Source organism: Cyprinus carpio, chromosome A12 (genome assembly GCF_018340385.1).
Source record: "Cyprinus carpio isolate SPL01 chromosome A12, ASM1834038v1, whole genome shotgun sequence".
In the NCBI taxonomy this organism is placed as follows: Eukaryota; Metazoa; Chordata; class Actinopteri; order Cypriniformes; family Cyprinidae; genus Cyprinus; species Cyprinus carpio.
The window spans coordinates 20563612-20577207 of NC_056583.1; the positions used below are offsets into that span (position 1 = coordinate 20563612).

A 13596-nucleotide genomic window follows, 5' to 3' on the forward strand; every position below is an offset into this window, starting at 1 on the left:
GGGTAAAAGCGTAGATGTCAGTTTAGTTTATTCTCCTGCTCTTTTCTGTCTGGTTGTCCACTGCTTGTGCAAGGTATCATCATAAGCATAGAGTTTAGCGACTGTTATGCAGTGAAAACCTAAGACTAAATCACTCCTAAGCCCTTCGGTCCCTCCAGGGTAATCCGGCTAATACCAACTTTGGCTCTTACTTTTCTCAGCATGCCTTTGTCCAAAGTGCTTTAATAAATTCTAATTTCATACAAAAGAATAGGAAACTACAGGTTAGAATGTAAATGTGGATTCTTTTCTCCCAAAGCCCAGCAGAGAGACTGTGCCCTAATAGAGCTGGGCATTAGGGGCCGATCTCTGCCAGCACGCCTCACGTATGGGACCGCGCTACAGAGTCACTGTGTTCAAATGCAGTTAAAAACAAATGAAGCCTTCTCTTAAGATGAGAGCCGATTTAATTTGCTAACAGAGCCAGGTAGTCTGGAGTTTATGCCTGGAATGAACAAAATGAATTTGAGCGAAGGATTCATCGTTCATGTGTGTGATTATGCATATATATTGTGTCTAAATGCATGCAGTAGTGTTTCCTGACCAGCTTGTTATAATTTGTACACTCAAAAATGTTAAGATATTGAGTTGGCTCGTGCAAAACCCTTTATTCCCATTGGAGACAAAACAGTCAACAAACACAATTTTAAATCAATACATGCAATTTGTATTTTTGCCTGCTATGCAAGACTTTGTTATAAGAAAATGTCGGTGAACAGATGTGATTAATCACTCTGAAATTATTTATGAGATACAAATTACAGATGTTAAAAACTAGGGTTATTAGAGTTAACTAAAACAAACAAACAAAAAACAACAACAACAAAAAATTAAAAAAAAAAAAATCTGAAACAACATATATTTAAAAACGCAAACTTATTTCTTATTTTCTTTTTATTTAACTTGATGTACGGTACTACAAAAAAACGTGTAGAAAACAGTAGTTAAAAAAAGACAAGAATACACAACCAATTACTAAAACTTTAAAATTAAAATGGAAAATATACAAATAAAACCTAATTCAAAATATTTATAAATTGTTGTATTATCTATCTCTAAAATAACTGTAACTATAATATCATCTCAATCTGATCCTGGCTTTTGGATGCTGTCATTTGTGCTCTTTCATCATATCACAAAATCAACTGCAATATGATTTTTAGACCAAAATCTGCAGCTCATGGTGAAGTTCTGTCACCATTTTTAATCTTCTTCATGTCGTTCCAATCCCTTTTAATGTTCTTCCGTTGAACACATTTTACTATTATATTCCAGTGTGAATAAGTAGGGTTGTTGAGCTCCAGAAAAGGACCATACAAACAAAAACGGAATTAAAGTAGGTCATATGATTTGTGCCCTATATTCTACATCCTCTCTGAAGCTTTTTTTTTGGAAATATAGTGCAAGAATCAATGGATTTTATGATACTTTTTGTTCTTTTTGGAGCATGACAGTATGTAGAAAAGCACAATATGCCATATTCAACATGAGAGCAGTTGCATGCATGCTTTAGAGATGAACAATAAGTGACTTTATCTAGTTCTGTTGTGTTTATCCTTCCTGTAGTTCGAATGGTACAGTATATGAGCAATGCAAAGGCCATGGGTTTGTTTCCCACAGAAAGCAAGAACTGATCAAATTTGTACCTAGAATGCAATGGATAAAAGCATTTGCCAAATACATAAAGGTACATTTATTGTTTATTGTAGTGCTTTAAAAGCAAGTCATGTTAGAGCAGACTTTTCAATTTGATGGGCCAAAAATCAAACTCGACTGAGGGCTGTGGGCCTAAAGTAATGTTCCATTATATGTAACTAGTATGTTAAAATGTATTAAGTTTTATATATATATATATATATATATATATATATATATATATATTTGTTGTATAGGTTTGGTAACTAGTCGACAGTGTTGTTTCAACACCTTGTTTAGGCATCTCTATTTTAGAGAAACAACTTGTTGTAGAAGTTTGGTAACTAGTCGACAGTGTTGTGTTTCAGCATGTAACTTATTGTTAGGATTTGTGGCATTATTGACATAAAAATGACACACTTTATGTTTGCACACTTTATCAGTATCAGGTACAATGCCCTTAAGCATGCATAATTTTACAGATTCATTGTTCAGACGCCCCACCGACTAATCGGTTTTTAACATCCGCACATCCCTAGCTTTCATGCATGTGTGCGTTTGTGTCTTTTCTGGCTCTCTCTGTGAAGTTCTGGATCTAATGTGCTCCTCAGAAGTGTGGCTGGTTGTAGGTCGTCTGAAGTCGGAACGGCTCCCCCGACGCCAGACCTTGCTTCATTAAACCGCTTCTATAATTGCTCGACTCCAACACAAAACGCCTCGTATCTGTACATTTGCAAATTTCATTTAACCTTAGCCTCTCCTTCCGTACCCCCGGTGGATAATCACTTTGTTTACCACAAATTAAACTCGGCCTGATTGTTTACCAGCCGCAGAGTCCCACCACATTTCTAGAAGCCTCGTTTATTTATTTCAATAATCGCAGAGCAGGGAGACATGTATATGCCGCGCTCATCTACATGAAAATTGTACAATTAACTTTTGATTAACCAGCTTGTTCGGTTTTTTTCCGCGCACTTTCTCCCCGCGCTCTGCCGTGTGTAATGGCTAGTCTGAATTTGAATAATTAGGAGCGGCCCTTCCTTTGAGTCGCATGAATGCGAGCGAGCGTTGACTAGAACAATAGCGCAGGCTGCCAGTTTGTGGTGTCATCTTTAAGTATGCAAGGATGAAAGCCTCGCGATTTGTCCATCAAAACAAATAAGAAAGGAAGCCGCTAATTCAGATGGCAGAAAGTCAAGTGCTTTTGAGTGGCCGCGCCACGCGCTCCCCCCGCGCACATCGCTAATGACTGCGGGAGGTGGGGGTCCTCTCTGAAATTCTCCGTCACGTAGTGTACTTATCTCAAGTCTTGAGAACAATTAGGGCGGACAATAACTACAGAATGACTTTTTGTTGTGGGCCGGCTGCCTGTAGCAGCAGCGGAGCGCGATAACGCCGTCGGGAGACCGCTGGAAAGTCTCTCCAGACCCCGACTGGGGGCTGCAGACCCTCGATTTCGCTCTCCGCGGCCTCCGGTGCAGCGCGCGCTGAAAGGTTGCACTTTTATCCTGAATGAACGGCATCTTGACACGTTTCTTCTGGCAAGCCAAAAATCCCTTTGAGGAGATGAACAATATGAGTTGATTTGGAATACTTTTGTAAACAGGGTGGTAAACAACTGATGCAAAATCGCTTTTTTTATTATTAGTATTTATTTATTTTTATCAGGCTCTTATAAAGAAAACCTAAAGGTCACATATTACAAATGCTACATTGCGTCAATGCCATTTAGCTACTTGTTGAGAACGTCAACAATGATCGAGTAACTTTTATATATTTAATAACTAAAAAATGTACAGTTACACATCCCACACATTACATTGTGGGATACAGTAATTAATTTAGAGTGCGCTCTTATCATTTGCTGCACAATGGTAGTATGCTCTTCCTGATTTAGCCAGTGTTCCATAATGCAATACTACCAAACTGCATACAAATGTGCATTATTCACTGTATATTTCCCATGCTGCTTGTTAAAGATTATTTTTAAACAATAATGTTGCTTTGAAGTAGTTTGTATGTACATTCCAATCTACATTGGTGTTACATGGTATGATGTTTATGTTGAACATTTAATTCAGAGATAATAACCTCCAGTAATCATATTAGAAATAACAACTGAAGGTTGACGTTACTTCTGGTTTATTCATCATGCTGGAAATAGAAGGTCAGGTTGAATGCATTGCATGCATTATTTGCTTTGTTTTGTATAAATGTGGCATGTTTTAAAATTTTAGTAAGCTGTCTGGATATTCTAATGCATGCATACAGAAAATTTGCATACAAGTGCAGTATACTTAGTATACACAGCAGAAATAGTATAGTGCTGTGCAGTTTTAGAGAGGTTTGGGCCAGTTGATCGAACTTTGTGATGACATCCAGTGATTAAGTGTATGTGCTTTAAAGCCTTGCGAACTTCATTTCTGTTATTTTTCAAACATGTTTTTGTGAATTCTGCTATGTCATCAAGGTCTGGCTGGATAGTGAAGATTAGACGTTGAGAATGACTTGTGATTATATTGGTTGCATCAGTTGAAATGGGTTGAAAATATTAACAAATCAGTATGTTCAACACGGAATGTATCAGTTTGCAGTGAAATTGTGTTTCTGAATGAGAGAAATAGATGTTTTTCTGCCACTTATAAAATATGGAGCTAAAACCAGTTGTTTATGATGTTTGTGGCAGGGTCTGTGAGTAACAACCTAAACTACTGGCCTAATAGAATTAAAAAGTAGTGCTTTTTAACACCTTATGTTAGTATATGCAATACAGAACATGACATGTTTTGGTGGAGACGATACAGTAGTTGACATTGTACAGTCTTTTTTGGTGAAAGTCATGTCTTGTTGATTGCTTGCAGCATACGTTAAATAAAGAGTCTGAATATATTAATGTTTAAACATAAAATGTTTAAACAGTCAAATTCTGAGTCTTTATTTCATGCATACACCACAGTTGAGTGAAGTGACACAATGCGACACTATATGTAGACAGTTTGGTTGAGTATAATGGTGTTGTGTCGTTTCGTGTCTGCACGCAGTGTAGTCTTTGTGTGTCTCCAACACAGCTGCTTTTGTACAGCTTCATGCAGTGTTTTCATTCTAGAGGAAAAGGAGGTAAAAAAAACCTCAATAAAAATGAGAAGAATTGTGAGTTCTTAAGACATCGGCCCTCTCCATGGGGGAAAAGCACAGAAAGATAGCAAGTGGCGGAGAGAGTATGAGAGAGAAAAACAGAGCTGTGAACGGCAGTTGAGGCGAGATAAAAAGAGCTTTGTGGCTTTTTTTTTTCACTTACTGATGGCTGGCAACAAGGCCGGAGTGCCAGCAGAAGCAGGAATATCTGAAAGGTTATATGTTGTATAATGAAAGAAGCAGAGACTGGGGACATGTTAGAAAGCAAGGTGATTTGCGTCCTCCCGGGACGATATTTCAGGTTCCAGACGGGCACGACAGAATCTATAGAAGATCCACAGAGACTTTTGGGGTTGATCTATAGTTTATGAACTGACCAAAATAATTAGCATTCAAATGAGATTTGAGGAGCTCTTCTGACAGAGGAGGTGACACCACCGAATTCCCCCGACTGTCCCTCTGCATCACAGACGCCACACTGATGCCCCGTTTGTCTTCTCTTACCTCTCTTTTACAACTCTGAAAGAGAGAAAAAAGCACTCGGCTGACAACACAGAGCCTCAATCGGGCGAAGCGGAATTGAAGAGGTGCTTTGCAAGTTTTTAGTCGCATGAATAATTCGATATCTGAGCTTGTTGTTGCGCTATTGGATGTATTTTTCAGAAATCTTAACAGCGCGCTAGCTCTCTGTGTTTTAGGGTCCCGTCTCACTCTCTGTTGCAGCTCTGCGTCTTGTGTTCTCGGCCCACTTTGTTCCATCAAAATACACATTCAAGACGCAAATTAGGGGCCCACCAAGTCGGCACTTCTCTAACTGAATATAGAAGCAGCGCACACACACAATCACAAAACAAAAACTATCACAAACGAAAAAAAGAGACAGAGAGAGAGAGAGAGAGACAAAGACAGAGAGAGAGAGAGAGAGAGACGGGCGTCAGTCCAAGTCCTGCTAAGAGGCCATTGTTGAAACACAAGAGCCGCAGGCCTGGGAGGGAGATATGGGGGATTTAGCGACATGACTTGAAGCAGGGCTGCGGGAACGACAGGATTGGGGGATGACCAGATTAACGTGTCGTCCTGGAAGCCTCGCGTCAACTTTATCTCCTTTCGCATGGCAGTGGCAACAAAGAGAACAACCTCAGTGCTTAAGGCCATGAAGCAAAACCTGTAGAGTCCTCAGCCTGAAGCACCCACTTCTCGCTCTTTAGCGCACACGCGCGCGCCCTGTCGCATGTAAGGCGTAGAGGCTGTCAGCGCAGACAGCTCCACTGGGATCCGGCAGGGCAGGGATGCCGGGGAAGAGAGGAACTTTGATGTAAGCTTGTAATCGTGGCGCTACAGCCTCAAATGCAGAGTCGACAAACAGCAAACAAAGCTTGTCAGTCAGAGCGCCAAACAAACAAAATAAAAACGTCTGCTGGGCGACTTCAAAAAGAATGCTGGAAAAGTTGAGGCTGGCACTACAAGAACAAAATAATTGTCTCTTTGTTCTGCGCTTTTGGAGGAGAATTCAAACAAAGGGAAATTTAGTCGCTGGGACGCACTTGAATAAGTAGAACATGAGAGAGTAGAGACGCTGCTCTAGTTATATAAGCGCTTGGATCTTATACGAGTCTTTTAGAAATGGATGAAGGAATGAATGGGAAGGTTCAGGTTTCCCAAAAAGTATTGACACTTAAGTTGGACTTAAAAATGCCTGAATGCCATTGCATTAGATATTGGACCAAGTGTGAACATTATGCTTTTCTCTTCACTTTTGCTGTTCAAAAATTTGGAATCTGTAAGATTTAATTAATTATTTATTTATTTGTTTTGAAGAAATTACTTTTATTCAGCAAGAATGCATTAAATTGTTCAAAAGTGACAGTTAAGAGTTTTATAATGTTACAAAAGATTTGAAATAAATGCTGTTCTTTTGAACTTCATATTCATTAAATGATCCTGGGGGAAAAAGTATTATGTTCCCTTTTTCAACACTGAAAATGACAAGAAATGTTTCTTGAGCAGCAAATCAGCATCATGTGACACTGAAGACTGGACTAATGATTCAGCTGAAAATTCAGCTTTGATCACAGCAATAAATTACATTTTAAAACATATTCAAATAAAGTTCAAAGATTTATTTTAAATTGTAATAATATTTCACAATATTACTGTTTTTACTGTATTTTTGATCTAACAAATCAAATAATAATAAAAAAAAACTAATCAGAGAATCCTGAGAATCAAGATTTCCATAGAAATATTAAATATGAAGTTACATAATCAACTCAACTCAACACAAAAAATAAAAAAAAAAGAAACTTTATCATCAAAACAAAATAATAAAATTATAACTATAACATAAATATAAACTGAAGACTGGAGCAATAATAACTAAACTGAAAATTCAGCTTTTAATCTCAGGAATAAATTACATTTTAAAATACATTCAAATAGAAAATGGTTCATTTAAATTGAAATAATAGTACTGTTTTACTGTATTTTTAATCAAATGAAGGCAGCCTTGGTTAGCATAAGAGACTTTTAAACTGTAATGTAAATAGTTCTCTTCAAATTCACATAGGGATGAACTAATATTTGATCAATTCCTAACAACTTTTTTCAAACTTACTTTTTGTCAAATGTTTTGCTTGCATTGCTTGTTTTGCATTTTATCTTCATTTTATATATATATATGAAATTGACTGAATTGAGGAAAGTTTCTCTATATATAAGATGCATTAGCAATGTCCCTGAAAAAGAAATTTGTTTCAGAGATGTAGCAAGTTACTATATTTTAATTAAAAATAACAAAAATCAACCTTATTTTAAAACGGTGTGAACTGAATAATTCACAGTTAGACCTGGAAAATGTATTTAGAAAGCAAATAGGGTCAGCTTTGAGTTCATGTTGACTTTCTGTGCTAATTGTTTTGATCAAGTGGAATGGCATTCAGACATTTTAAGTGTGACTTGCATTAGCTGTCCGTATAGTCAGCCACACTTTAGAAGCATTACCTGTCTGAAATATGGTGAGCTTCAGAATCAACAGGGGAAAAACTGCTGGAGACATCTTAAAACTAGGATAATTGGATATCCCAGATTTTTAATCAGACTTCTATCATTTTAATAATATTGAAATACAATTCATATTATGTCCTCTGAGCATCTAAAAATTCATCACACTGAAATAAATAACGCCACCGCCACTTGATTTATTTACAGAGCCGATGCATAAGTCTCAATCTGAAACGTTTTGACAGAATGTTTGCAAAGAGATGTGAGATAAACAGCTACTGAAGTGGAAACCGTTCCAATAAAAGAGTCAAGATTTTATCTCAACTCTCTGGTGGTTTTTGTTCAAAGCGGTTTTTAAATCGAATTCAGAAATGCTAATAAACTGACCAGTCAATCTGAACTAGATGTTTGCTTTCTCTCATACAACAGAAAATGGCTTTCATTGGACGGACAGGGTTTTTCTCACTCTGAGTGAGAGTTCAGGTCTTTACTTGAGCTTCGGGAAACTTTGAATCCACAGAGTTGAGAGGCCAGAGCAGTGTTTGACCCTCATGAGACTGAAGTCCACCTGCTGTAACTGACGAATCTGCTTCAGTCTGTTGCGCTAGCTTGCTCTGAATCATTTCGACAGTCTTCAGAAGCGGCTCAGGTGGGCTTTGGTAATGCGAGGTGAGGTCGGTATCTGTCAAACGTTGATTGAGGGGCAAGTTGAACATTTCTTCTCCTCATTTCATCTTTAATTAGAGTCAGAATGTGAAATGGCCCCGTCGCTCTGAACTCCAGACTGATATGTGATTATTCTCAGAGCTGACAGTCATCGTGTCCTAGTCACAGACTTTTTTTTAACCCCTTCAGCCCTATGAATTAAAAATTAGTGTGTAATGATTCATTATTAGCATAAAATATCTTTTACTTAACTAATAGTCCAATAAAGTGTGAAAGCAGTCATGTGCTACTGAGGGGAGTTTAAATAAAATTTTGGGCCAAGTCCAAAAATATCTGATGGAGAAATAAGTTAATATGAAACACGAAATTCAAATGTGGCATATTTAAACTAGATTTTTTATGAGAGAGAAATAAAATACGACGTATCTTGATTTCATTGGATACTGAAAATATTACATTAGCAGCATCATCTGAAATTCACTTAAGAGACTTAGCAAGTTGACTAAAAATCACAAAACAAACCGAACTGATGAATTGTTCACAAAATAATATGTAACATGTATTTAGAAGGTAAACAGGGTCTGTTTTGATTTCATGTTGATTTTTGTGGTGCTACACTGTCAAAAAATATTTTTCAAAGTTCTAAACAGGGTTATCATAGATAACTAAAACTAAAACCACAGAACAATTTTTGTTACTTGATTTGTTTTCCAGCTTTGCCAAGGGGACATGCCTGATTTTCACGCTTGTCTTGACTTTACTTTAAGTAAAATTGAAATAAAAATGAGCAAAAACTGTACAGACCTAATACATAAATTAATTAATTCAAATAAAAAATGAATAAAAAACAATTCTAAATATTAATACAATCTATAATAGAATCTGAATGATACTAAAATAACCCTGGTTGTAAATGAAACATATTATAGGAGTGCATTTTACATACTTGCAGAAATTGAAAGTACTACGAAAATGCTCGCCTTTCACGTTTAATTCAATTTCTTTGTAATTATTTGTAAAATTTACTAGAACTTTCTGAGTGAAAATAGTTTCAAAATCTGCGTTTCAGTGTAGTTTGTCCAAACAGAATTGCAAAAATAGTGACTTAATCTTAAGTAGGAAAGCGGTAAGAGGTCACAGCTCATGTCCGTCTATGTCTTTACTATCTCCTCTCAACCTTTTGTTCAACAATCAATAGGCTTCCACTCCCCTGACGTGATCTCTTACTAAACGAAGACGCTGCTAGAGAGACAGCAGTGTGTGTGTGTGTGTGTGTGTGTGTGTGTGTGTGTGTGTGTTTGAAAGTGAATAACAGGGCATCTAGGGATGCAGGACACTGAGTGAGAGAACACAGGTGATGAAGATATATTTATATTTATATCTGTCCCCATGTCATTTGCATCAAGCATTAGCCTAAATGTATCAGAGGCGCAGAACACTGGCGAGGAATTGCATTACCTCGGTATGAGTGATGGTAAAAGCAGCATGCTAGCTGGGTCCATGTCAAGCCCTTAAATGGCTCGCTGTTTCGACCTTCTTAAGTAGCCAAATCTTTATTGAGTGTTGGACCGCTGGGACATTTTAGCCTTTGAGAAGGTGGTTCTTGTTACTATTGCTTTAGTGGATAAAACCCACAAGGACGTTCTTTTAACTTGTTTGGACTCCAACTGTTGTGTTTTATTTGATTTGAGGCCACGAGGGGGAAAGGCTCATTTAAACAGGTCTGCTGTTGCTTTCATTTTGGACTTTTTAACTTGAGAAAGGCAGGCAGGTGATCTTTAGGTGCGGTGTGTTTCGTTCAGACACTTTAGATTTGACCCAAATAAGCTTTTGCTCAATCCAGCATGTGACTTCAGACGCTGGTCTTCTCAAACCGGTCGTCCCGAGGGCCACGCCGAGGAGAAAAACACTGGACGAATCTGGAGAGAAAACAACTGAATGTAAGAATCGGAAATGTGGTGCACTGCACACATAAAACAATGACACATATAAACAAAATCTGAGGGGAAATTATTTAAATAGTTTTTAAAATTTTGCCCAACTACTCACAAAATGTGTTTCACAAAATTACAGTAAGTGTGTACACAAAATGTGTTTCACAAAATCACAAATTTTTAAACAGCCATTGAGATGAGCAATAACTGATTTATCCAATATGAAATAAACAAATCAAACAAATTCATGAAATATAACAATATCATCTGATATTAGCTATTATTTCAGTCATCATGCTTCACTGAATATCTTGTTTTGGTGTATTTTTTTATTATTATTTAAATTAAAGATAAATAGAAAGCAACTTTCAGAATCATAATTTCATCATTTATTATTATAAAATAATTAAAATCCTTTATTTGATATACCATATAATAATTTATGTGGTACATAATAATAATAATAATAATAATAATAATAATTATAATAATACTGTACATTCAATTAGTTTCAAGGTTGTGGTAGTTTCAATGCTTTTATATAATATAGTACATAATAATAATAAATAATTAAAATATCATAATTTATAAAGTACAGATTATTATATAATAATAATAATAATAATAATAATAATACTAATAATAATAATAATAAAATAAAATAATAATCCATTATTAATAATAAATAATTAAAATATCATAATTTATAAAGTACAGAATATTATTATTAATAATAATAATAATATTATATAAATTTTTTGCAGTGTAGCTTAAACAATTAGAAATAATAATCTTACAAATGTAAAAATAATATAACTTTGATAATGAATACATTTAACAACAAGTGCACCATTGTTAAGCTTATTTTCTATTCTCTATTTTTTATATTATTATTATTATTATTATTATTTTTTTTTTTTCAGCATCTGAAGATTATTTTGCATACAGGCTAATGGCTGATGAAACTCTGATAACACTCATTCCATCTGGTAATCTTTCATCATTTTAAGTGTTCATTAAGGGCTGAGGCATAAGCAGAAACAAAATAACAAAGAAAAAGAACAAACATGCCATCTGATTCATAGAAGAAAAAAAAACTGATACGACGTCAGCAGCGCCGTCCACAGGGTGGCACTCTTAAGCTGTGAATTGAAAGGAAGTCTCTCTCTCTCTCTCTCTCTCTCTCTCTCTCTCTCTCTCTCTCTCTCTCTCTCTCTCTCTCTCATTTCAGAAAGCCAACACACAGGATTTGTTGAACAGCTTCACAATGATTATTGCCCTGGAAGTGGCCAAGAATAAATCTGGCACGTGTTAATACATAAATGCCATATGTTTGTATGAATTCCTGATAATGCTCTGACACTGTGACAGAGTGACAGGACTGCTAGTAGGGCGAGCTCTCGTCAACCTTTCTGCTCTCATTAAGATCTGAAGCTCAGAAAAACCAGCTTTGAAACCTGCAAGTACTGTATTTCTCCCGCTGAAATGTGAGAAAGTGTCTAGATTTGCTCTGGGAGGAGCAGCAAAAGATGTCGACCTTAAACTAAACCTAATCTAAAGTATCGGAAGAGGCACTAACGGGGTAAAAGCAGGTCTCTGGGTTTCGAGTGCTGCTGGATGGGGAAAATGGGAGTCAATAACATGTAGCAGATCTTCCAAACAGGCAGAAGGTCAAGTACACTCACTTAAACACTGACAAAAACCATAAACTTCTCTTTTTCCTATTATTTTCCTCAGCTCTCCTTTCGGTTTTATCACATGGGGTTTGTCAGTATATCTTTGAGTAGGCCTATGTCATGCTTACATCCCGTCACTTCTATGTTTTTAGATATATAACAGCTTATGTTACTTAGAAAAACTAAATGTATCACTCTTGGCATGTATGAGTTAAACTTTGCATTTTTACATGCATATGCTATATATTTTGTCACATTTTGCTTTCTGTGGTTAGTTCAGGACTACATGCACACTGCAATTTGCAAACAACTTCCATAATTAATTTTACAGCACAGCATATATTCAGTAAATATATATAAAAAAAAAAAAAAAAAAAAAAAAAAATATATATATATATATATATATATATATATATATATATATAAATATATAATGCTGAAAATTCAGCTTTGCATCACAGGAATAAATGACATTTTAAAATATATTCAAGTAGAATATCGTTATTTTAAATTTTAACTGTTTTTCACAATCTTATTGTTTTTAAAGCATTTTAAATCCAGCAATGGTGAACATAAGTGACTTATTTTAGTAACATTACAAACAGTGACATTCAGACATGTTTCAGGTGTCTCTATATGCATATATATATATATATATATATGCTATATATACAGTATGTGTGTGTGTATGTGTGTGTGTGTGTGTGTGTGTATATAAACATAGAAGAAGCATTAATCTCTTTTTTCCCCCCAAGCTCCCATGGTGTTCCAGTCCTACATAACATGGAACGTTATAAAACAAGGTTATGTGTGGGATGGACGTGCCGTTTAATCGAGACAAGACTTTAATTTTGAGGTTGGAATTTTTCTCTGAGGGTTTGAAGCCGAGCACACCTTAAACTGCTCACACAGATATGATGACTTTTGTCTTTAGTGATCAAAGCGTTGCGCAAAAGTACTTGAAAGTACAAGTAAACGTGAAATATGGATGAGGCCGGCCGGTTTGATGATGACTGTGCTAAGTGTGTGAGTCAGAGGTGTTTTAGCAGAAAAGAAATGTGTTTTGTTGAAGCTCTCATTGGCTAGCTGACTTTGCCCTCGTCTTGTTTCTGCTGGCGAGTTTTTGCATATCTACATTGTTGTATGTTATATAACCATGTTTGAGGAGCAATTATATAAGCTCATATTTAGAAATGGGTCTTACGGAGGGTGAAAAGTAGTGCAGAGGTCTCGGACGAATTGTCGTCACTCGGAAAAGGAGGACAGAGTGAAAACCAGGCCAGTGTTCAGAGACATAACAACAATGGAGAGATGAAGAAACATGGGCAGAGACAGCCTAATCCGGCTGATTCGCTAAAAGAGTCCAAATTGTGCGTCTCTCAGGTGGTGGGCTGCTGGGTTTCTGTGCAGGACTCTGGGGGGTCGGGCTGGATCTGCAGCGAGGCGTCTGGCGCCAATCTGATCAGCCCGACCGGGCAGTTTAGGAACCAGATTAAACACATTTAAGCTGC

The 13596-nt window shown here is 36.4% G+C and overlaps 1 long non-coding RNA gene across 2 annotated transcripts in view; it reads left to right on the forward strand.

Annotated features, from left to right (window-relative positions):
• The window catches only part of LOC122147051, a 71298-nt gene that overhangs the window by 290 nt on the left and 57412 nt on the right, over positions 1 to 13596 (forward strand). The window lies entirely within an intron of this gene.